The sequence below is a fragment of the Zea mays genome, chromosome 2 (assembly GCF_902167145.1).
Source record: "Zea mays cultivar B73 chromosome 2, Zm-B73-REFERENCE-NAM-5.0, whole genome shotgun sequence".
In the NCBI taxonomy this organism is placed as follows: domain Eukaryota; kingdom Viridiplantae; phylum Streptophyta; class Magnoliopsida; order Poales; family Poaceae; genus Zea; species Zea mays.
In genome coordinates, this window is record NC_050097.1 from 161,064,106 (window position 1) to 161,089,411 (window position 25,306).

A 25,306-nucleotide genomic window follows, 5' to 3' on the forward strand; every position below is an offset into this window, starting at 1 on the left:
GACAACCATTATCTACTTACCTCTGCTATTCTGATTCTTTTCTAAACTTTTTTTAATCTTTTCTCGTCTATTCCCGCTTTACTCTGATTATTCTTACCTTTTATTTCTAAAAGACAAATGTGGATTTCACACTTTGAAATCCCGTACCTAAAGTGACTCTTAGGACTAGGAGACCTAATCTTAGAAACAAAAACAAAACTATTTTTATGGGTATCTATACGCTTGAATGTTTGTTCTTATGATACTTGTCTGATTTGGATCTTTGATTGAGTATGATGAGTTGTGGAGTAATGTCCATAATTATATCTGCATATACATAATGCTTATAAAACTAACTAGACAAACTAGATTATCTCTCATTAAAGTATCTAGCCTAATAATATCCATCTCATCATAAAAGATTCTATCATACACTCATAGATCCATCTCATCCCAAAAGATCCTAACTTATCCTAATTAAAATATATCTAGCTTAATAGATCCATCCTATCTCAAAAAAAATTCTAACATATCCTAATAATATTTATCCTACCTTAGTAGATCTATCTAGCCTAAACTAGTCTAATCTAGTCATACCCAATCTAATCTAGACCCTATCTAATCTAATATGATTTAACCTAGTGGGTGATTCTTAATGCTGGTAAAAAAAGATATGGCCATACTCGTAATTCACTTAAGACTAAATTGGTGACTTAAATCAACTTGGCCATACTCAACAACTTGACCTACATAACAGGTTACATAACTAATCCCATCTAGCATATAGCTACCTACTAAACCCTCTACCCATCTGTTACCTATAGATCTATCTTGACCTTTTGTGTAACACCCCTGGTGTTACTATAACTAAAACTTGAGCATGGCATCATGAGCATTGGCATTGCATATGTTTGACACACCTAGAGTGCATTCACTAGGCAAAAATTTCAAACAAGTTGTATTGTTTTAAGTATTTTGCAACTAGAACCCTAGTTAAGGAACTTAACCCTAAATGGGGATTCTAGGGGTAAAACTTTACCCAAGTTAAGAAAACCTAAATACTTTAGGGTAAAAGTCATAAAATGACCCTAAAAATAAGCTTGAATCACTTTTGTACCCCTGAGATACCAGAAACCCTAATTGGAACCCTGAAAAACCCTAAACCAAACCCTAGGGGCTTCTGTGCAAAATTAGCCCACTTTTGGGCTAAAGTGCAAAAACCAAGCCAAATAGGTTTCTTAAGTCCCTTGGTTCACAAAAATGTGTACTTGAAAGCAAAACCCAAAGTTTTGGACTTAAATGCAAAATGGACCTTATTTGACTTTTGCTCTAAGTCTGAAAATCAGTGAATGGGCTCAACTTTGGGACTTTGTAGCTTGCAAAGCATAGGGTTTTTGCCCTAGGTCACCACATCAAAGTTGAAGACCAATTATAGGAGAACAACTTTGCTTAAGGTTGTGAGCTTAGTTGTTAAGAAGAATTTAGAGAAAACCAAGCCTAAAGTTGGGTTGTCAGGCTGTTATGTCTGAATTTTCAGACTAGCAGTGAACTGACCTCGACTTCAAGCTAGGTTTTGAGCATAATCCAGTGCTCAAATATGTTCAAGTCCTATAGTCGAATTGTAGATGGTATATTGCTCTACACTATTGCTGCAGAGAGTTGGATTTGTTGCCACATGAAATTGAGAGAAATAGGCGCTCCAAAGTGCTCTGTCAGGTGTTCTGATGGAGTCTTCCCATGGTACAGTACCCCGAGCTGATAAGGTCGCCAGCAAACCGCCGCCGGTGGCTTTCCACCGTGATTCACGTCGCCGGCGTCACGATTCGCGCTCGGGTGTATGGATAACTTCGCGGCATCAAAAGATCTTCACCGCCCATGCGCTGGACGTCACTCCGGTGACTCACCGCCGTCTTCCTCTACTGCTTTGCGGCTTGCGCGGATTACCTCGCCGGTGACCGCCGCCTCCCGGACATGTGCCGCGTGGCTTAGCCTTTCCACCGCACCACCGTGACTCCTCTAAGCTATCCCATCGTCGACGGGAAGCTCGCCACGCCATTTGCCACGAATTCACCGCACCCAGGTTCTTCTTCACCTCCGGCCGCCAGCACTGCTCGGTCAAATTCACCACCGCCGCTTACCCTCGCTATAAATTGAAGCCCCCGCTAGCTCCGCTACGTCATCCAGCACCCAGCCACCAAGAATCGTCCTCAGTCGATCGCCAGTGAGTCCCAATTTCCGACTTCCCCCAAATCCCTCTCCGCCACCGTAAACCACCCATCACCGCGGCCAGCCCTTTCCAGGTTAGTTCATCTCTCTCTCTCCCTTGTTTAAGCACCCTGGTTACTTAGTGATGCTCGCCGACCCACGCAATTGAACTAGAAACCCTCTGGTCGCTGGGAACTTGGGATCGACGCCGCGGTTCTCGCCGTGAGCGTGGACAGTCCGTCCGCAGGGCGCTCTTGTGAAATTAGTGCGTGTTCCGAGCTCACCTTAGGTCCGTAAGGCCTCCCCGATGGTTAGTCCGGGCAGTCGTCGCCGGCCATGGCCGGTACAGAGCTCGTCGGTGATGAATGGGGAGCGCGCCGTGACCAGGGGTATTCGTGGAGAAGAATTAGAAACCCAAGGGCCTTTCTGCAATCCGTCAGTGACTTGAGAAAACAGTAAAAGAACCTGGTCGCAGTTAGTCTAAAGCGCAGGGACCTCTGCGCAAAACCGCCAGGGCGCGCGGGCGCGCGGGCGCTTTCCTCCCTGGACCTGGGCCGCCTGGGCTCAGAATCGGCCCAAGACTGTTACAAGTTTCTCTTTTTCTTTTTGTTCCAGAGCCAAAACAATTATAGAAAAATGTAGAAAAATGCTAAAGCTGTGAAACCAATTTTCCTAGGTTTGTTATTTTCCATAGTATTTAATAAAAATAAGTTTGTGATTTTTAGTGAAAGTAAGAAATTTTAGGGTATTTAAAATGATTAAAAGTATTGGTTATAGATTTTTAGAAAATAGTTGGTAAGTCCTAAAATGCCTAAAATTTTTATATGAGTGTTATATAATATTTAGAAGCCTTGGGTAGAGTTTGAATTGATTTGGACCTTGTTTGATCACCAAACCCCAAAACACCCCCCCTGCCCTATGAACTCCTTTACCGACTCCGGAAACCCTAAGTTCCCGGAACTCCGTGAAGGCAAGTTGTATTCAAGACATAACTAATAAGTTTATGTTGTCTTTGCATCCTCATGAGCATCCCATGGCATCCATTCTTATACTTATGTATGGTTATGAGTAGAACGTGAAGAAGAGGTAGAAGTCCCCGAAGAGCAAGTGCAACCACCTTTGGACACTCAGGCCGGGAATAGTTTCTACTTCGACATTTGTGGATCCGAGCCTGAATCACCTGTTAACGAAGGCAAGCCCCGGTGCATGCAACCCCTTTCCTTGAATTTTTAAATACTTTTCGCACACTTAAGTCTAGTGAAATGTGCATTAAGTTCATAGGAGTTACTTGAAACCCTTTGATGCATTGCTTTCCTTGACATCCATACCTTTATAGATACTTCTGTGAAGTATCAAAATTATGATTTACAAAAATGCTTAGCCTTGCTTAGATCTTGTGGATAGAAGTTGTCCTCAATTTAACCATGGAGAGGATAGCTTCTACCTGCAAGAATATTTTCATTTGGAGCAATAGTGGGATCTTACTGCAAAGCTCCCCGTGATGCTCTTTCATCCTAAGGAACAGACACATTCCTAAGGGTGGAAATACTTAAATGGAAACTTGGGGTAGGAACAGGTGATGTTCTACCCAAGTTGGTTAAGGATTAACGCGTATGTAGGCGTGCTGACCGAGGACCCTTTAACTGGTCACATGCCTCGTCATGGGTAAGCCTTGCCTCGGGCAGACTAAGGCCGGAATAAGACAACACGAGATGGGCGTGGAGCGGTGGCGAGAGTAGCGTGTACCCTCCGTGGCAAGAGGCTGGACGGTGGTGTATCTGTGCTCTCGGTCTGCGTGAACCTGATCCGGTCTTAAGAACCCCGGTGGCGGGTTGACATATGCAAGGGTTAAGTGCTACATATGTCGTGTGATTGGAGATCCTCAGCTGAGTATAATCGATTCGGATCGCCGTACCTTCGCGGTTATGAAGACTTGGTCACTTCCCTGCAACCTAGAGTCAGGATGTGAACACAATGGATAAGAATGATGTTGTCTTGATGTGATGTGAAATTAGACTAGATGCAAATGGAGTCTATTAATACTTAACATGGCGTTAAAAGATTGAAAGTAAGGACTCACTTTAGTAAGCTACTTCTGCAAAAATATAAGTTGATTTTTGCTAAAGCCTCTCCTTGACTCCTATTTATCCAGCATACCCTTGAGAGTCTTTTCCTTAGTCGGGTAAGACTTGCTGAGTATTCCATACTCAGGGTTTATCCCTTCGTTGTTTTTAGGTGAGGAAGTAGCAGACTTTTGCTGCTTCTGTGCTAAGGTGGTTCCCAACAAGGAAAACCAAGACTGAAGTGCGAGAGGACTTGGTCCTCCATCTAGGATCTTTTGTTTTTTTGTCTTTCGGGAGAAGTTTGGTGTCTCCCTGGTTTGTATTATATTACCTCTATGCACTCACTTTTAGGCTGGTCTGTAATAATATAACTCAAGCTTACTTTTGAAATAAATGTAAGATTATGTAATTCGCTTCCGCATTTCTTTATCTCCGATGTTCTGTAATGTCTACAAGATGGGTGAGACGTTCCTGGTAAGGTAAGGAAAGATACCGAACTTGTCAAGTAGTTCAGGGGCACCTACAGGGTTGTCTGATGTCTGTGAGACAAGGACAACTGTAGGTGGGCCTAATTACTTGGGAGGTTCCGTCACAGCTGGTATCGGAGCGTAGCCCTTCTTGGCAGATATTATGAAGCATCTTCAAAAGGATTTTTTAGAGTCTTACCTAAAAAAATTCTTTTCTCTTCTTACCTAAGTATTCTGAAGAAGTCTATTTTAAAGACCAGATAGGAAGAGTGCAATGTATAGAAGGTTGAATCGACTAAGGTTGATTCTGTAATTATACATGCATCATGCTAAGAATCTTACTAATGACATTTTCCCCCTTAGAAAAGATGCCGCCACGTACCAGGCTAACGGCACGCAAGTCCACGGGACCAATTGGGGTGCCTCGGCATCAATTGGCTCCCCGACATGAAAGTAGCAGCAGTGGAAGCAACGACCCGATCGGAGACCTTGAAGCTCGTGTGAGTCGACTTCAAGCAGCACTTCAACATAGGACTGATGCTTGGGTCGCTGATGGTGATAGAATCAACGAACTACGAAGGGACATCCGACACTTGCAGGATCAACTCGCTGATCGAGACTTAGCTCTTGACTGGGCCGTCCAGTCTCGTTTGCTAATGTGTGCTAAGGAAGCAAGGGCTTAGGCCCGAGTTAAAGAACTTAGCTCGACTGTTGATAACCTGCAGGTTTACTGCAACACTTTGCACGAGGAAGTCCATATATTATACTCACAACTACACCCAAGTGAGCCTGCACCACCTGCTGAGGCAGAAGCTGGACCATCTCACGTTGCGGGACGTGCGCTGGGTGGGGAGTTAGACCTTTTTGAGCCTCCTCCTTCCTTGAGGTTGGTAGATGTCTGGACTCCCACACCTGACGATGAAGCCGCCAAGACTGATGGCAAGCAGGAATAAGGGTGTAATAGTAGTAGAGTAGTGTATTGTAGGGTATTGTAGGGTGTACTGTTGTAAAATGGGTATAGTATCCTGCTATGTAATATTGAGTCTGTATCATTACTCTTCATAGTAATGTAAAACGGAAGGTTTCCTTGGGCATATGATGTTTATTCAAATGTTTTGCCTCAGATGCCGACCAGGACTCGTGCACAGGATACAGCTGGAACATCCGGGGGTCGGGACGTTACCCCGAATCCGCCTCCCGTTCCATCCACGCTTGCCGAGGCAATTGCTGCCTTGGTGAACGCCACAGCCGACAACACCCGCTTCCTGAGGGAGATGGCGGGTCAGCAACAGCTTCAACAACAAGTAGGAAGAGGATTCCAACAAGGTCCCCGTGAGACCACTTATCTGGATTTCTCTGAGACTCGTCCGCCTCTCTTCGTCAAAGCAGAAGATCCGCTCGAGGCCGACGAATGGATACGGGTCATAGAGCAGAAGTTTGGCCTTCTACGCTGTTCGGAAGTACAGAAGCCACTATTTGCAGCACAGCAACTCCGAGGACCTGCCAGTACTTGGTGGGGGAACTTTGTGGCCATCCAGCCGGACAACCATCAAATTACATGGAACGAGTTCAAAGCAGCATTCCGCGAGCATTACATTCCTGAGGGAGTGCTACACATGAAACAAGAAGAGTTTATGAAACTGAAGCAAGGCGGAGATACCGTCACTCAATACCTCAACAAGTTCAATCACCTGTCACAGTACGCAATTGATCAGGTGAATACGGATTTGAAAAAGAAGAATTGTTTTATGAGAGGACTGAACGACCGGATGCAGCGAAAAATGGCTGCATGTATTGATCTTACTTATGGAAAGGCTGTCAGCACAGCCTTATCTGTGGAGGCCAAATATGCAAATTCTGGAAAGACTAAGGAATTCGGTGGTGAGCGGCCAAATCAGGGCCAGGCGAAGAAACCACGGTTTGTGATTCGACCCTCAAACCAAAATCGCCCTTTTTCTCGTCCACCTTCATTTCCCTTCAAGCAGCCTATTATTATCCGCCCCAACAATGCCCCCACTACCCCAAAACAGCCGGGTGCCCCAGGCACTCGATTCCCTGCACTGCCAAGTTCTTCAACTGGATGTTTTAACTGTGGCAAATCTGGGCATTTTATTAAAGATTGTCCCTATCCAAGGCAAAATCAGGCTAATAATCAGCAAGGATCGGGAAATTCAGCTCCAGGCAAGGGAACTACTTCGGGCAAGAATACCAAGAAAACGGGGCGAGTATATTATACGCAAGTGGCTACCACACCGGAGGGAGAGCCGGTGATGATGGGTATGTTCCCTGTGGCCAGTCACCCAGCAATAATTCTTTTTGATTCTGGTGCTTCACATACATTTATTAGCAAGAAGTTTGTGGAACAACATCATATTGCATACCATGAATCAAAGGAGGGATTTAAAATTCATTCACCTGGGGGACACATTTATACTAAAGAAGTGGCCTATGGAGTGCCAGTAGCAATGGCCGGACGGAACTTTCCTGCTAATATGATTGTTCTGAAGGGCCAGGATATAGATGTAATTTTGGGAATGAATTGGTTAACCCAATATAAGGCAATTCTCAACACTGAACTCGGAACCGTCAGGTTGAGTTATAACCAAGAAGAGATTCTTTTGACTCTCCCCGCAACCAATCCAGCCAAAGCTTCTGGTAGAGTCTATGAAGCCATTGTACCGGAGATCAAGAATATTCCGGTAGTATGTGAGTTTCCAGATGTATTTCCGGAAGATTTGCCTGGACTACCCCCTGAAAGAGATGTAGAATTTGTGATTGAGCTAAAGCCCGGTACGGCTCCAATTTCCCGAAGATCGTACCGTATGCCCCCAAATGAATTGGCAGAATTGAAGATTCAATTACAAGACCTGCTGAATAAAGGATTCATCCGGCCAAGCTCGTCTCCGTGGGGTTGTCCCGCCATCTTTGTGAAGAAGAAGGATCAAACCTTGCGCATGTGCGTGGACTATCGGCCCCTGAATGAGGTCACCATCAAGAATAAGTACCCTCTTCCAAGAATCGACATCTTATTTGATCAACTAACTGGGGCGAGGGTATTTTCTAAAATTGATCTCAGGTCGGGCTATCATCAGATCCGTATTCGGCCCGAGGATATACCGAAGACCGCGTTTACTACGCGGTATGGATTATTTGAATACTTGGTAATGTCTTTTGGGCTCACAAATGCTCCTGCCCATTTCACCTATTTGATGAACTCGGTGTTCATGCCTGAATTGGACAAGTTCGTGGTAGTCTTCATTGATGATATCTTGATATATTCCAAGAATGAAGAAGACCATGCTCAGCATTTACGGATTGTATTGACGCGCCTAAGGGAACATCAGCTATATGCCAAGTTCAGCAAGTGTGCGTTCTGGCTGGAAGAAATTCAATTTTTGGGGCACGTATTATCAGCTAAAGGAATTGCGGTAGATCCTAGCAAGGTCAAAGATATTCTGGAATGGAAACCCCCAACGACTGTTCACCAAGTCCGGAGTTTTCTGGGACTAGCTGGGTACTATCGCAGATTCATACCAGATTTTTCCAAGCTTGTGAAGCCAATCACAAGTTTGTTGAAGAATGACACTAAGTTCAATTGGTCTTCTAAGTGCAATGAAGCCTTTGAACAACTGAAGACACTATTGACCACTGCTCCGATATTGGCTCAACCGGACATCACTAAACCTTTTGATGTATATTGTGATGCGTCAGGCAGTGGACTCGGCTGTGTGTTGATGCAAGAAGGCCGAGTGATTGCGTATGCTTCAAGGCAGTTGCGCCGACATGAGGAGCACTATCCAACTCATGATCTGGAGTTAGCTGCTGTGGTTCATGCCCTAAAGATTTGGCGTCACTATCTGCTGGGAAATATCTGTCATATATATACAGATCATAAAAGTTTGAAGTACATCTTCACCCAGTCAGAGTTAAATATGAGGCAAAGACGATGGCTTGAGCTCATCAAAGACTATGAACTGGAGATCCATTATCACCCAGGCAAGGCCAATGTGGTGGCAGATGCATTGAGTCGTAAGACTTCCTGCCACTGTCTTATGGCAAAGATCTTCGAGAACACTTTATGTCAAGAAATGGAAAAGCTAAACCTGGGGATCATCCAACAAGGGACTCTAAATCAGTTAAGGCTTGAGTCAATCATTTTGCAAAGAATAATTGATGCTCAAAAGGATAATCTGGGTATGAAGCACATACGAGAAAAGATAAGGGCTGGAACAGCCAAGTGTTTCAAAGAAGACGATCAAGGTGTGATATGGTTTAAAAACCGCATAGTTGTGCCAAAGAACGAAGAGCTCCGCCAGCAAATTCTGGATGAGGCACATCTTAGTCGCTATTCTATTCATCCCGGAAGCACTAAGATGTATCAAGACTTAAAGCAACATTACTGGTGGACGAAAATGAAGATTGAAATTGCACGCTATGTGGCGAAATGTGACACTTGCAGACGTGTCAAGGCCATACACATGAAAACTGCCGGTCCATTACAATCTTTGCCAATCCCAACATGGAAATGGGAAGACATCAGTATGGACTTTATTGTGGGATTACCCAGGACGGCCAAAGGGTATGATTCTATTTGGGTTATAGTTGATCGACTCACAAAGATTGCCCACTTCTTACCCGTCAGGACCAAATATACAGTAGCCACTTATGCAGCATTATACATTGCCCGTATTCTCAGTCTGCATGGTGTTCCGAAGACCATTGTGTCGGATCGTGGACCTCAATTTGTAGCCAAGTTTTGGGAAGCACTTCACAACTCCTTGGGTACTAAATTACTCCACAGTTCGGCTTATCATCCTCAAACCAGTGGGCAGACTGAGAGGGTGAACCAAATACTTGAAGATATGCTGCGGGCATGTGTCCTGGATTTCTCACTGAAATGGGATGAATGTCTGCCTTTAGCGGAGTTTTCATATAATAATAGCTACCAAGAAAGTATCAAGATGGCACCCTTTGAAGCTTTATATGGACGACGGTGTCGGACTCCGCTAAATTGGTCTGAACCTGGAGAAAGATACTTCTTTAGACCTGATATGGTGAAAGAGGTCGAAGAAAAGGTTCAGAGAATTGTTCATAATATGAAGAAAGCTCAAGCACGGCAAAAGAGTTATGCAGACCGACGACGACAACCCTTATGCTTTCTGGTAGACGATTATGTCTACTTAAAGATTTCACCAATGAAGGGTGTATCGCGTTTCGGGGTAAAAGGGAAACTTGCACCCAGATACATTGGTCCATTCCTGGTACTTGAGCAATGTGGACCAGTGGCGTACCGACTTCAGCTCCCCGAAACATTGTCTGCTGTGCATAATGTGTTCCACGTGTCACAACTAAAGAAGTGTCTTCGGGTTCCTGATCGAACCGTTGAAGTGACTGATGTTGTCCTGGAACCAGACTTAACATACTCGGAGCATCCTATTCGAGTTCTGGATCAAAAGGACAGGGTCACCCGAAGAAAGACTCTCAAGTTCTACAAGATACAGTGGAACCAACATTCGGAAGATGAGGCTACATGGGAAACCCAAGACTTCTTAGATAAGAATTTTCCTGGCTTCCTAGCCTCATGTAAATTGTAAAGTCTGTATAGCTGTTGTAATGCAGAAATAACCCCCACATCACCCCTGTCTTGTACCAAAAATAAGGAAATAAAAATGTGATGCGTTTCCTTTACCATTACCTACCCTAGGATTTTTAATCTCGGGACGAGATTCTTTTATGGGGGGAAGGATGTAACACCCCTGGTGTTACTATAACTAAAACTTGAGCATGGCATCATGAGCATTGGCATTGCATATGTTTGACACACCTAGAGTGCATTCACTAGGCAAAAATTTCAAACAAGTTGTATTGTTTTAAGTATTTTGCAACTAGAACCCTAGTTAAGGAACTTAACCCTAAATGGGGATTCTAGGGGTAAAACTTTACCCAAGTTAAGAAAACCTAAATACTTTAGGGTAAAAGTCATAAAATGACCCTAAAAATAAGCTTGAATCACTTTTGTACCCCTGAGATACCAGAAACCCTAATTGGAACCCTGAAAAACCCTAAACCAAACCCTAGGGGCTTCTGTGCAAAATTAGCCCACTTTTGGGCTAAAGTGCAAAAACCAAGCCAAATAGGTTTCTTAAGTCCCTTGGTTCACAAAAATGTGTACTTGAAAGCAAAACCCAAAGTTTTGGACTTAAATGCAAAATGGACCTTATTTGACTTTTGCTCTAAGTCTGAAAATCAGTGAATGGGCTCAACTTTGGGACTTTGTAGCTTGCAAAGCATAGGGTTTTTGCCCTAGGTCACCACATCAAAGTTGAAGACCAATTATAGGAGAACAACTTTGCTTAAGGTTGTGAGCTTAGTTGTTAAGAAGAATTTAGAGAAAACCAAGCCTAAAGTTGGGTTGTCAGGCTGTTATGTCTGAATTTTCAGACTAGCAGTGAACTGACCTCGACTTCAAGCTAGGTTTTGAGCATAATCCAGTGCTCAAATATGTTCAAGTCCTATAGTCGAATTGTAGATGGTATATTGCTCTACACTATTGCTGCAGAGAGTTGGATTTGTTGCCACATGAAATTGAGAGAAATAGGCGCTCCAAAGTGCTCTGTCAGGTGTTCTGATGGAGTCTTCCCATGGTACAGTACCCCGAGCTGATAAGGTCGCCAGCAAACCGCCGCCGGTGGCTTTCCACCGTGATTCACGTCGCCGGCGTCACGATTCGCGCTCGGGTGTATGGATAACTTCGCGGCGTCAAAAGATCTTCACCGCCCATGCGCTGGACGTCACTCCGGTGACTCACCGCCGTCTTCCTCTACTGCTTTGCGGCTTGCGCGGATTACCTCGCCGGTGACCGCCGCCTCCCGGACATGTGCCGCGTGGCTTAGCCTTTCCACCGCACCACCGTGACTCCTCTAAGCTATCCCATCGTCGACGGGAAGCTCGCCACGCCATTTGCCACGAATTCACCGCACCCAGGTTCTTCTTCACCTCCGGCCGCCAGCACTGCTCGGTCAAATTCACCACCGCCGCTTACCCTCGCTATAAATTGAAGCCCCCGCTAGCTCCGCTACGTCATCCAGCACCCAGCCACCAAGAATCGTCCTCAGTCGATCGCCAGTGAGTCCCAATTTCCGACTTCCCCCAAATCCCTCTCCGCCACCGTAAACCACCCATCACCGCGGCCAGCCCTTTCCAGGTTAGTTCATCTCTCTCTCTCCCTTGTTTAAGCACCCTGGTTACTTAGTGATGCTCGCCGACCCACGCAATTGAACTAGAAACCCTCTGGTCGCTGGGAACTTGGGATCGACGCCGCGGTTCTCGCCGTGAGCGTGGACAGTCCGTCCGCAGGGCGCTCTTGTGAAATTAGTGCGTGTTCCGAGCTCACCTTAGGTCCGTAAGGCCTCCCCGATGGTTAGTCCGGGCAGTCGTCGCCGGCCATGGCCGGTACAGAGCTCGTCGGTGATGAATGGGGAGCGCGCCGTGACCAGGGGTATTCGTGGAGAAGAATTAGAAACCCAAGGGCCTTTCTGCAATCCGTCAGTGACTTGAGAAAACAGTAAAAGAACCTGGTCGCAGTTAGTCTAAAGCGCAGGGACCTCTGCGCAAAACCGCCAGGGCGCGCGGGCGCGCGGGCGCTTTCCTCCCTGGACCTGGGCCGCCTGGGCTCAGAATCGGCCCAAGACTGTTACAAGTTTCTCTTTTTCTTTTTGTTCCAGAGCCAAAACAATTATAGAAAAATGTAGAAAAATGCTAAAGCTGTGAAACCAATTTTCCTAGGTTTGTTATTTTCCATAGTATTTAATAAAAATAAGTTTGTGATTTTTAGTGAAAGTAAGAAATTTTAGGGTATTTAAAATGATTAAAAGTATTGGTTATAGATTTTTAGAAAATAGTTGGTAAGTCCTAAAATGCCTAAAATTTTTATATGAGTGTTATATAATATTTAGAAGGCTTGGGTAGAGTTTGAATTGATTTGGACCTTGTTTGATCACCAAACCCCAAAACACCCCCCCTGCCCTATGAACTCCTTTACCGACTCCGGAAACCCTAAGTTCCCGGAACTCCGTGAAGGCAAGTTGTATTCAAGACATAACTAATAAGTTTATGTTGTCTTTGCATCCTCATGAGCATCCCATGGCATCCATTCTTATACTTATGTATGGTTATGAGTAGAACGTGAAGAAGAGGTAGAAGTCCCCGAAGAGCAAGTGCAACCACCTTTGGACACTCAGGCCGGGAATAGTTTCTACTTCGACATTTGTGGATCCGAGCCTGAATCACCTGTTAACGAAGGCAAGCCCCGGTGCATGCAACCCCTTTCCTTGAATTTTTAAATACTTTTCGCACACTTAAGTCTAGTGAAATGTGCATTAAGTTCATAGGAGTTACTTGAAACCCTTTGATGCATTGCTTTCCTTGACATCCATACCTTTATAGATACTTCTGTGAAGTATCAAAATTATGATTTACAAAAATGCTTAGCCTTGCTTAGATCTTGTGGATAGAAGTTGTCCTCAATTTAACCATGGAGAGGATAGCTTCTACCTGCAAGAATATTTTCATTTGGAGCAATAGTGGGATCTTACTGCAAAGCTCCCCGTGATGCTCTTTCATCCTAAGGAACAGACACATTCCTAAGGGTGGAAATACTTAAATGGAAACTTGGGGTAGGAACAGGTGATGTTCTACCCAAGTTGGTTAAGGATTAACGCGTATGTAGGCGTGCTGACCGAGGACCCTTTAACTGGTCACATGCCTCGTCATGGGTAAGCCTTGCCTCGGGCAGACTAAGGCCGGAATAAGACAACACGAGATGGGCGTGGAGCGGTGGCGAGAGTAGCGTGTACCCTCCGTGGCAAGAGGCTGGACGGTGGTGTATCTGTGCTCTCGGTCTGCGTGAACCTGATCCGGTCTTAAGAACCCCGGTGGCGGGTTGACATATGCAAGGGTTAAGTGCTACATATGTCGTGTGATTGGAGATCCTCAGCTGAGTATAATCGATTCGGATCGCCGTACCTTCGCGGTTATGAAGACTTGGTCACTTCCCTGCAACCTAGAGTCAGGATGTGAACACAATGGATAAGAATGATGTTGTCTTGATGTGATGTGAAATTAGACTAGATGCAAATGGAGTCTATTAATACTTAACATGGCGTTAAAAGATTGAAAGTAAGGACTCACTTTAGTAAGCTACTTCTGCAAAAATATAAGTTGATTTTTGCTAAAGCCTCTCCTTGACTCCTATTTATCCAGCATACCCTTAAGAGTCTTTTCCTTAGTCGGGTAAGACTTGCTGAGTATTCCATACTCAGGGTTTATCCCTTCGTTGTTTTTAGGTGAGGAAGTAGCAGACTTTTGCTGCTTCTGTGCTAAGGTGGTTCCCAACAAGGAAAACCAAGACTGAAGTGCGGGAGGACTTGGTCCTCCATCTAGGATCTTTTGTTTTTTTGTCTTTCGGGAGAAGTTTGTTGTCTCCCTGGTTTGTATTATATTACCTCTATGCACTCACTTTTAGGCTGGTCTGTAATAATATAACTCAAGCTTACTTTTGAAATAAATGTAAGATTATGTAATTCGCTTCCGCATTTCTTTATCTCCGATGTTCTGTAATGTCTACAAGATGGGTGAGACGTTCCTGGTAAGGTAAGGAAAGATACCGAACTTGTCAAGTAGTTCAGGGGCACCTACAGGGTTGTCTGATGTCTGTGAGACAAGGACAACTGTAGGTGGGCCTAATTACTTGGGAGGTTCCGTCACATTTTGTCCCAAACTCGGATGGATACATCAAAGCTCAAGAAGGAAGAGATCAATCTCATTAAAGAATAGGAATCAAGCTAGACCCCAAAGGAAGCTAGATTATGCCAGGTCAACACTCATTTTATGCGACCTATCCACTAACCATTTGTCCCTACCTACAAGCCATCTTAACTATATGTCCCCAACTTGGGTGACGATTCCAAGGCCGAAGATCGAAGATGATCGACCTCATCAAATCAAGGAAGGATAGGATTTAAGCTAGATCTTCAAAGGAATCAGGATCCACAAGTCTTGGATGGAGTCTTTCCTTACCCTACTATGTCCTACCCAAGCCTATCCATGCTTTAAAAACATTTTTTACACATTGGATGGTTGTATATATATATATATATATACCCATACCTATAAAAAAATTCTTTATTTTGGAACCAATTAGAAACTGAAAGCTGAATTACAAACCAATCCTTCTACATCCTTTTTCTCTTACAAATCTCGAGGACGAGATTTCTGTTAAGGGGGTAGGATTTGTAAACTATCTTCAAAGCCGGGAGGTTGCTCAACATAGACCTCTTCCTTGATTGGTCCATTGAGTAAGTGTAAAGCCCTAAAATTGGTATAAAAAAAGATTAATAAATGCATATATTGATATAATAGTGTTTTAGGGTTTTTTGAAACCTTTGGATATTATTGGAATTCTCATGCTTTTGAATGTCCAATTGAATAGAATTAAGCTAGCCAAATAATAAAATAAATAGATATAAGATTATGCACCTCATGATGGAGTTCTTGTATTTTTACCTGTGTACACAAAACTTTGAGACAAGTTTAAGTTTGAAAAGTAGAATTTGTAATACCTAAAATTTTATATTGAGATTTAGAAGAGATTAAAAAAATCTAAAATCTATTTTAAAAACTCAAGTAAGAAATAATAGAATGACGTCTATTTTGTTTGTTTGAGCATATTATACTTTCACGAGTTATCTATGGAGCCGTATTTGCCTAAATGAATAAAAGGACTAAAATATATAGGTATATAACTCTACATTGTATGTTGAGATTTTCTTTGATTGTGCATTCTAATTAAACTTGGAATTCAAACTTTATTAGAATTTGATTTGAAATTCGAAATTTGAAAATAAAAAAGAGCTAAACCCCTGCATAGGCTGGCTTCTCCACTGCTTGGGCCAGACGCGCGCGCACACAACTTGCCTACCCATAAGCACTTGGGTGCCAACGGCTGGGCTAAATTACTCTCCCGCATGACATAAACCCAACCGCATAGCCACACTAGTTTTGCCTCAATTATTTATTCATCTTGCCGCAACATACGTCATCCTGACATAAGCAATGATGTCATCTAGCTGGCTCTCCCACGTATCGCTGGTATGGATCCGACTAGCATTTGTGCGCTCAGCCGTGTTGCTGCGAAACGGGCCCCCTAGCCAGTGCCTCCGTGAACCTGTTCGTGCCTGGTTTCGTTGATAGGTGGAGTCGCATATACAGGCTCTTTGTTTCCAGTTCGTTGAAGATCCCAGCAATCCTTGCGGTCGTTGCAACAACCCGCCGAGATATCTGCTGCTCGATTACTCTGGCTGTTCCGTGCGCTCGCTCCCCAGGCTATAAATCGGGCCCTCGCCACCCCCCCTCTAATCCATCTAGCAAGCCATGGCTGGACACCGCTTTCCCCTGAAGCCTTAACCACGCACGATCTGAAAGCGTGAGGTCACCGGCGAGCACGAATTCAAGAGAGAACAAAAAAAAATCGTCGCCGCGCTGAGGAGAGAAAGAAATCGCGCCATACGCATGGCCATGGTCGTCGTCGGGGCTTCAGGGCCACTCAAGCTTGCAGCAGTTGCTTCTGGGGGCCTAACCACGGCGCGCCCTGCGTAGCAGGGTTGGGAAGACGGACTGGGATCGCTCCTGGGCAGCTGTTGCGGTGCCGGTAGGGCAGTTGCGTGTTTGCGGCTGCTCCTGTGCGCTGGAGGGTCGCTGGGTCCGGCACTATGGGCTCGTCACCATAGTCCACGGATTCGTACCGGAAAGTCTCACCGTGCGTGGAGGTCCGGGCAGGTGAACTTTCTGCGGCGGTTTGGCGGCCGAAGATCTTGGAATTTGTTGACGAAATGCATGCTCCTCCGCATGTCCGATGTGCGCCGTGGCCAGGGGTATTCATTCTGCGATTGCCGGTAAGACACCTCCCATGATGTTCGCCGTCCTCCCTTGTACGTCTGGATTAGATCCGCTTTTTGGATGGGACACCAGTGCACCGAGGCGCCGTTCACCGACGTAGGCTACCGTCGTTGGGGCGGCGCCGCCGTACCCCTGTAGCTGAGCGAGGAAGAAAGACCCCTGGTCGTCCGATTGGCTTTGGGCGGCCTGGATTAGAGGCTCGTACCTATTCAACTCGGCCGGATCTCGACCGTTGATCGGTTATCCTAGGCTTGTGTTAGATCTGGGCGTGGGACGTTATGGTCCATGGATCTCGAATCGTGCGGCTGGCACCTGATACCGGTTCGCTGTTGCGCGATTTAATATGGGGCGTGCATCCTTGATCCAACGACCCGAATTAACCGATACCCTTTCGACCTGCGCGTTTTGCAAAAGAGACCTCATATTTAACTATAAACAACCCGCAGTCCGCACTGTGGGAATACTGAGTCTTGGGAAAATTGTGATTTAGGCCCTTGATCTTTTAAGAAATATTGTGTCCAGTCCAGAACACTTAGGATATTCAGAAATTAATAAAGAAATAGGTTTTTAGTATGAAAATAATTCCATAAACTTGTATAATTGATAGTTAATTCATTTTAGCTCCAAATTGAGTCATTCCAGTTGCTATAATTTTGTTTTAATATTGTCTATCAACTAGTAACACTGTTTAGCCATGAAACTTGAATTAAAATTGTCCATTTGAATTAATCTGTTCTAGGTGCTACATAACTTGAGAAATCCATAACTTGGTAACCGTAACTCCGAATTTAATGATTCTTGTTCCCACGGTCTCGTAGAAACGCGTAGATTATGACTACGCAATTTATTCTTATGATTGGTGTGATGTTAATTTTGCCTATACCATGTATGTCTGTATTGCTACGTTTAGCAGTGAGGTCACGTGTCATCTGAAGAGCAAGTTGGTACCTTCTCAAGTGCCAGGCAAGTTGTGCCCTTGATCACTTCTTTTTACCCAGCCATGTTCTGATTAATCATAATGATCTGCATAGGTTAATTTTGATGGGACCCAATAGGTTACCCTAGTTTGATTATCTTTATACCTTGTTACCACTGAACTTTTTGGGTAGTACTTGCTAGTGCTTTATGTGGTTTTGGGTATGAAGATACATTACTCATGATTATACTTTTGTTATCCGTTGTTATTTATCATTCATGATAAGATCATTATGTTAATTGGAACATGGAGCGACCACCCGGGAAAATTGTGCTACCACAAGGGTATAATGGGACGCCCTTGGCTGATTAATTAGGAAAGCTAGTGGAGGACTACCTTACCCGAAAGGGGCAAGGGCAGTAGGGGAGTGGTCAGTGTAGGGAGGCCCTTGGGATGATTTTGCTGCGATGGCGGTCATGCAAGGGATTCCTGCATTGGAGCTTCCTATAAACTGTAGCGGGTTTTCTAAAGCTAGTGGAACTTTGTAAAGGCCTCGTAGTGTTACCCTGCCTCGCCTCCTCGGTAGAGGTGTATGGGAAGTCGCGATCCCTTGGCAGATGGGTAACATGACTTGTGGGTAAAGATGCGCAACCTCTGCAGAGTGTAAAACTGGTATACTAGCCATGCTCACGGTCATGAGCGGCTCGGACACTCATATGATTAAATTATGGAACTTAAACTCAATTTGTCATATGCATTGCATCGCAGGTGATGTTGTTACTTTTGTTCTACTACTTAATTGGGTTGGTATTTACTTATACTTAGTAATTGCTAATAAAAATTTGACCAACTTTAAAAGCAATGCTTAGCTCAAACCATCCTCTTTGGTAAGCCTTACACTTCACGTGAGCTCCCACCTTTGGCGAGTTCATGCACATTATTCCCCACAACTTGTTGAGCGATGAACGTATGTGAGCCCACTCTTGCTGTCTCACACCCCCCCACAGGTCAAGAACAAGTACCGCAGGATGAGGCGCTTGGAGGATGCTGTGACGAGTTCGTGAGAGGTCTAGGCCGTCGTCTCCCAGTCAACTTTGGGTTGCTGGACCGCTGTCTCCTTATAATGTAATTATTTATTTATTTTGTATAGAACTTCTATTATGTAGTAAAGATGTGACATTCGATCCTGTGCCATGATTCATCATATGTGTGAGACTTGGTCCCAGCACACCTGGTGATTATGTTCGCGCCCGGGTCTTGGTGCCCCAAAATCCGGGTGTGACAGAAGTGGTATCAGAGGAATGTTGACTGTAGGACGAAACCTAGATAGAACCGGACAACCATTATCTACTTACCTCTGCTATTCTGATTCTTTTCTAAACTTTTTTAATCTTTTCTCGTCTATTCCCGCTTTACTCTGATTATTCTTACCTTTTATTTCTAAAAGACAAATGTGGATTTCACACTTTGAAATCCCGTACCTAAAGTGACTCTTAGGACTAGGAGACCTAATCTTAGAAACAAAAACAAAACTATTTTTATGGGTATCTATACGCTTGAATGTTTGTTCTTATGATACTTGTCTGATTTGGATCTTTGATTGAGTATGATGAGTTGTGGAGTAATGTCCATAATTATATCTGCATATACATAATGCTTATAAAACTAACTAGACAAACTAGATTATCTCTCATTAAAGTATCTAGCCTAATAATATCCATCTCATCATAAAAGATTCTATCATACACTCATAGATCCATCTCATCCCAAAAGATCCTAACTTATCCTAATTAAAATATATCTAGCTTAATAGATCCATCCTATCTCAAAAAAAATTCTAACATATCCTAATAATATTTATCCTACCTTAGTAGATCTATCTAGCCTAAACTAGTCTAATCTAGTCATACCCAATCTAATCTAGACCCTATCTAATCTAATATGATTTAACCTAGTGGGTGATTCTTAATGCTGGTAAAAAAAAGATATGGCCATACTCGTAATTCACTTAAGACTAAATTGGTGACTTAAATCAACTTGGCCATACTCAACAACTTGACCTACATAACAGGTTACATAACTAATCCCATCTAGCATATAGCTACCTACTAAACCCTCTACCCATCTGTTACCTATAGATCTATCTTGACCTTTTGTCCCAAACTCGGATGGATACATCAAAGCTCAAGAAGGAAGAGATCAATCTCATTAAAGAATAGGAATCAAGCTAGACCCCAAAGGAAGCTAGATTATGCCAGGTCAACACTCATTTTATGCGACCTATCCACTAACCATTTGTCCCTACCTACAAGCCATCTTAACTATATGTCCCCAACTTGGGTGACGATTCCAAGGCCGAAGATCGAAGATGATCGACCTCATCAAATCAAGGAAGGATAGGATTTAAGCTAGATCTTCAAAGGAATCAGGATCCACAAGTCTTGGATGGAGTCTTTCCTTACCCTACTATGTCCTACCCAAGCCTATCCATGCTTTAAAAACATTTTTTACACATTGGATGGTTGTATATATATATATATACCCATACCTATAAAAAAATTCTTTATTTTGGAACCAATTAGAAACTAAAAGCTGAATTACAAACCAATCCTTCTACATCCTTTTTCTCTTACAAATCTCGAGGACGAGATTTCTGTTAAGGGGGTAGGATTTGTAAACTATCTTCAAAGCCGGGAGGTTGCTCAACATAGACCTCTTCCTTGATTGGTCCATTGAGGAAGCGTAAAGCCCTAAAATTGGTATAAAAAAAGATTAATAAATGCATATATTGATATAATAGTGTTTTAGGGATTTTTGAAACCTTTGGATATTATTGGAATTCTCATGCTTTTGAATGTCCAATTGAATAGAATTAAGCTAGCCAAATAATAAAATAAATAGATATAATATTATGCACCTCATGATGGAGTTATTGTATTTTTACCTGTGTACACAAAACTTTGAGACAAGTTTAAGTTTGAAAAGTAGAATTTGTAATACCTAAAATTTTATATTGAGATTTAGAAGAGATTAAAAAAAATCTAAAATCTATTTTAAAAACTCAAGTAAGAAATAATAGAATGACATCTATTTTGTTTGTTTGAGCATATTATACTTTCACGAGTTATCTATGGAGCCGTATTTGCCTAAATGAATAAAAGGACTAAAATATATAGGTATATAACTCTACATTGTATGTTGAGATTTTCTTTGATTGTGCATTCTAATTAAACTTGGAATTCAAACTTTATTAGAATTTGATTTGAAATTCGAAATTTGATAATAAAAAAAAGAGCTAAACCCCTGCATAGGCTGGCTTCTCCACTGCTTGGGCCAGACGCGCGCGCACACAACTTGCCTACCCATAAGCACTTGGGTGCCAACGGCTGGGCTAAATTACTCTCCCGCATGACATAAACCCAACCGCATAGCCACACTAGTTTTGCCTCAATTATTTATTCATCTTGCCGCAACATACGTCATCCTGACATAAGCAATGATGTCATCTAGCTGGCTCTCCCACGTATCGCTGGTATGGATCCGACTAGCATTTGTGCGCTCAGCCGTGTTGCTGCGAAACGGGCCCCCTAGCCAGTGCCTCCGTGAACCTGTTCGTGCCTGGTTTCGTTGATAGGTGGAGTCGCATATACAGGCTCTTTGTTTCCAGTTCGTTGAAGATCCCAGCAATCTTTGCGGTCGTTGCAACAACCCGCCGAGATATCTGCTGCTCGATTACTCTGGCTGTTCCGTGCGCTCGCCCCCCAGGCTATAAATCGGGCCCTCGCCACCCCCCCTCTAATCCATCTAGCAAGCCATGGCTGGACACCGCTTTCCCCTGAAGCCTTAACCACGCACGATCTGAAAGCGTGAGGTCACCGGCGAGCACGAATTCAAGAGAGAACAAAAAAAATCGTCGCCGCGCTGAGGAGAGAAAGAAATTGCGCCATACGCATGGCCATGGTCGTCGTCGGGGCTTCAGGGCCACTCAAGCTTGCAGCAGTTGCTTCTGGGGGCCTAACCACGGCGCGCCCTGCGTAGCAGGGTTGGGAAGACGGACTGGGATCGCTCCTGGGCAGCTGTTGCGGTGCCGGTAGGGCAGTTGCGTGTTTGCGGCTGCTCCTGTGCGCTGGAGGGTCGCTGGGTCCGGCACTGTGGGCTCGTCACCATAGTCCACGGATTCATACCGGAAAGTCTCACCGTGCGTGGAGGTCCGGGCAGGTGAACTTTCTGCGGTGGTTTGGCGGCCGAAGATCTTGGAATTTGTTGACGAAATGCATGCTCCTCCGCATGTCCGCTGTGCGCCGTGGCCAGGGGTATTCATTCTGCGATTGCCGGTAAGACACCTCCCATGATGTTCGCCGTCCTCCCTTGTACGTCTGGATTAGATCCGTTTTTTGGATGGGACACCAGTGCACCGAGGCGCCGTTCACCGACGTAGGCTACCGTCGTTGGGGCAGCGCCGCCGTACCCCTGTAGCTGAGCGAGGAAGAAAGACCCCTGGTCGTCCGATTGGCTTTGGGCGGCCTGGATTAGAGGCTCGTACCTATTCAACTCGGCCGGATCTCGACCGTTGATCGGTTATCCTAGGCTTGTGTTAGATCTGGGCGTGGGACGTTATGGTCCATGGATCTCGAATCGTGCGGCTGGCACCTGATACCGGTTCGCTGTTGCGCGATTTAATATGGGGCGTGCATCCTTGATCCAACGGCCCGAATTAACCGATACCCTTTCGACCTGCGTGTTTTGCAAAAGAGACCTCATATTTAACTATAAACAACCCGCAGTCCGCACTGTGGGAATACTGAGTCTTGGGAAAATTGTGATTTAGGCCCTTGATCTTTTAAGAAATATTGTGTCCAGTCCAGAACACTTAGGATATTCAGAAATTAATAAAGAAATAGGTTTTTAGTATGAAAATAATTCCATAAACTTGTATAATTGATAGTTAATTCATTTTAGCTCCAAATTGAGTCATTCCAGTTGCTATAATTTTGTTTTAATATTGTCTATCAACTAGTAACACTGTTTAGCCATGAAACTTGAATTAAAATTGTCCATTTGAATTAATCTGTTCTAGGTGCTACATAACTTGAGAAATCCATAACTTGGTAACCGTAACTCCGAATTTAATGATTCTTGTTCCCACGGTCTCGTAGAAACGCGTAGATTATGATTACGCAATTTATTCTTATGATTGGTGTGATGTTAATTTTGCCTATACCATGTATGTCTGTATTGCTAGGTTTAGCAGTGAGGTCACGTGTCATCTGAAGAGCAAGTTGGTACCTTCTCAAGTGCCAGGCAAGTTGTGCCCTTGATCACTTCTTTTTACCCAGCCATGTTCTGATTAATCATAATGATCTGCATAGGTTAATTTTGATGGGACCCAATAGGTTACCCTAGTTTGATTATCTTTATACCTTGTTACCACTGAACTTTTTGGGTAGTACTTGCTAGTGCTTTATGTGGTTTTGGGTATGAAGATACGTTACTCATGATTATACTTTTGTTATCCGTTGTTATTTATCGTTCATGATAAGATCATTATGTTAATTGGAACATGGAGCGACCACCCGGGAAAACAGTGCTACCACAAGGGTATAATGGGACGCCCTTGGCTGATTAATTAGGAAAGCTAGTGGAGGACTACCTTACCCGAAAGGGGCAAGGGCAGTAGGGGAGTGGTCAGTGTAGGGAGGCCCTCGGGACGATTTTGCTGCGATGGCGGTCATGCAAGGGATTCCTGCATTGGAGCTTCCAATAAACTGTAGCGGGTTTTCTGAAGCTAGTGGAACTTTGTAAAGGCCTCGTAGTGTTACCCTGCCTCGCCTCCTCGGTAGAGGTGTATGGGAAGTCGCGATCCCTTGGCAGATGGGTAACATGACTTGTGGGTAAAGATGCGCAACCTCTGCAGAGTGTAAAACTGGTATACTAGCCGTGCTCACGGTCATGAGCGGCTCGGACACTCACATGATTAAATTATGGAACTTAAACTCAATTTGTCATATGCATTGCATCGCAGGTGATGTTGTTACTTTTGTTCTACTACTTAATTGGGTTGGTATTTACTTATACTTAGTAATTGCTAATAAAAATTTGACCAACTTTAAAAGCAATGCTTAGCTCAAACCATCCTCTTTGGTAAGCCTTACACTTCACGTGAGCTCCCACCTTTGGCGAGTTCATGCACATTATTCCCCACAACTTGTTGAGCGATGAACGTATGTGAGCTCACTCTTGCTGTCTCACACCCCCCCACAGGTCAAGAACAGGTACCGCAGGATGAGGCGCTTGGAGGATGCTGTGACGAGTTCGTGAGAGGTCTAGGCCGTCGTCTCCCAGTCAACTTTGGGTTGCTGGACCGCTGTCTCCTTATAATGTAATTATTTATTTATTTTGTATAGAACTTCTATTATGTAGTAAAGATGTGACATTCGATCCTGTGCCATGATTCATCATATGTGTGAGACTTGGTCCCAGCACACCTGGTGATTATGTTCGCGCCCGGGTCTTGGTGCCCCAAAATCCGGGTGTGACATCACTAGAATGTAGCATTTACTCCCAAAAACTCGAAAATACGAAACATTGGGTTTGTTACCGGTTAGTAGCTCGTATGACGTCTTCTTGAGGAGGCGATGAAGGTAGACCCTGTTGATGACGTGGCAAGCCGTGTTCACAGCTTCCGACCAAAAACACTCGGGGGTCTTGAACTCTCCAAGCATCGTCCTCGCCATGTCTATAAGCGTCCTGTTCTTCCTTTCTACCACACCATTTTGCTGTGGTGTGTAGGGAGCGGAGAACTCGTGCTTGATCCCTTCCTCCTCAAGGTACTCCTTCACTTGAAGGTTCTTGAACTCGGACCCATTGTCGCTCCTTATCTTTTTCACCTTGAGCTCAAACTTGTTTTGAGCTCTCCTTAGGAAGCGCTTGAGGGTCCCTTGGGTTTCAGATTTATCCTGCAAAAAGAATACCCAAGTGAAGCGGGAAAAGTCATCAACAATAACTAGTCCATACTTACTCCTCCTATGCTTAGATAGGCGACGGGTCCGAAGAGGTCCATATGTAGCAGCTCCAGAGGTCTTGACGTAGTCATCACATTCTTGCTGACAGCGCTCCTCCCACTTGTTTACCTGCTTGACAAGCTGCACAAGGTCTATCTTTTTCGAAAGTAACATTGGTTAGACCTATCACGTGTTCTCCCTTTAGAAGCTTGTGAAGGTTCTTCATCCCAACATGTGCTAAGAGGCGATGCCACAGCCAGCCCATGCTAGTCTTAGCAATTAAGCATGCATCTAGACCGGCCTCCTCTTTTGCAAAATCAACTAAATAAAGTTTGCCGTCTAATACACCCTTAAAAGCTAATGAACCATCACTTCTTCTAAAGACAGACACATCTACATTTGTGAATAGACAATTATATCCCATATTGCATAATTGACTAACAGATAACAAATTATATCCAAGAGACTCGACTAAAAACACATTAGATATAGAGTGCTCGGATGAAATAGCAATTTTACCTAACCCTTTTACCTTGCCTTGATTCCCATCACCAAATATTATTGAATCTTGGGAATCCTTGTTTTTGACGTAGGAGGTGAACATCTTCTTCTCCCCCGTCATATGGTTTGTGCATCTGCTGTCGATAATCCAGCTTGAACCCCCAGATGCATAAACCTGCAAGGCAAATTTAGGCTTGGGTCTTAGGTACCCAACTCTTG

General features: G+C 44.1%; 1 long non-coding RNA gene across 1 annotated transcript; it reads right to left on the reverse strand.

Annotated features, from left to right (window-relative positions):
* Positions 1 to 382: 382 nt before the first annotated feature.
* Positions 383 to 20,241, reverse strand: LOC109944036 (uncharacterized). Its single transcript, XR_002267295.1, has 2 exons — positions 19,736 to 20,241; positions 383 to 815 (listed from the first exon to the last, which is right to left on the reverse strand). It is a non-coding gene; the product is annotated as an uncharacterized lncRNA (long non-coding RNA).
* Between the last annotated feature and the right edge of the window lie 5,065 nt (positions 20,242 to 25,306).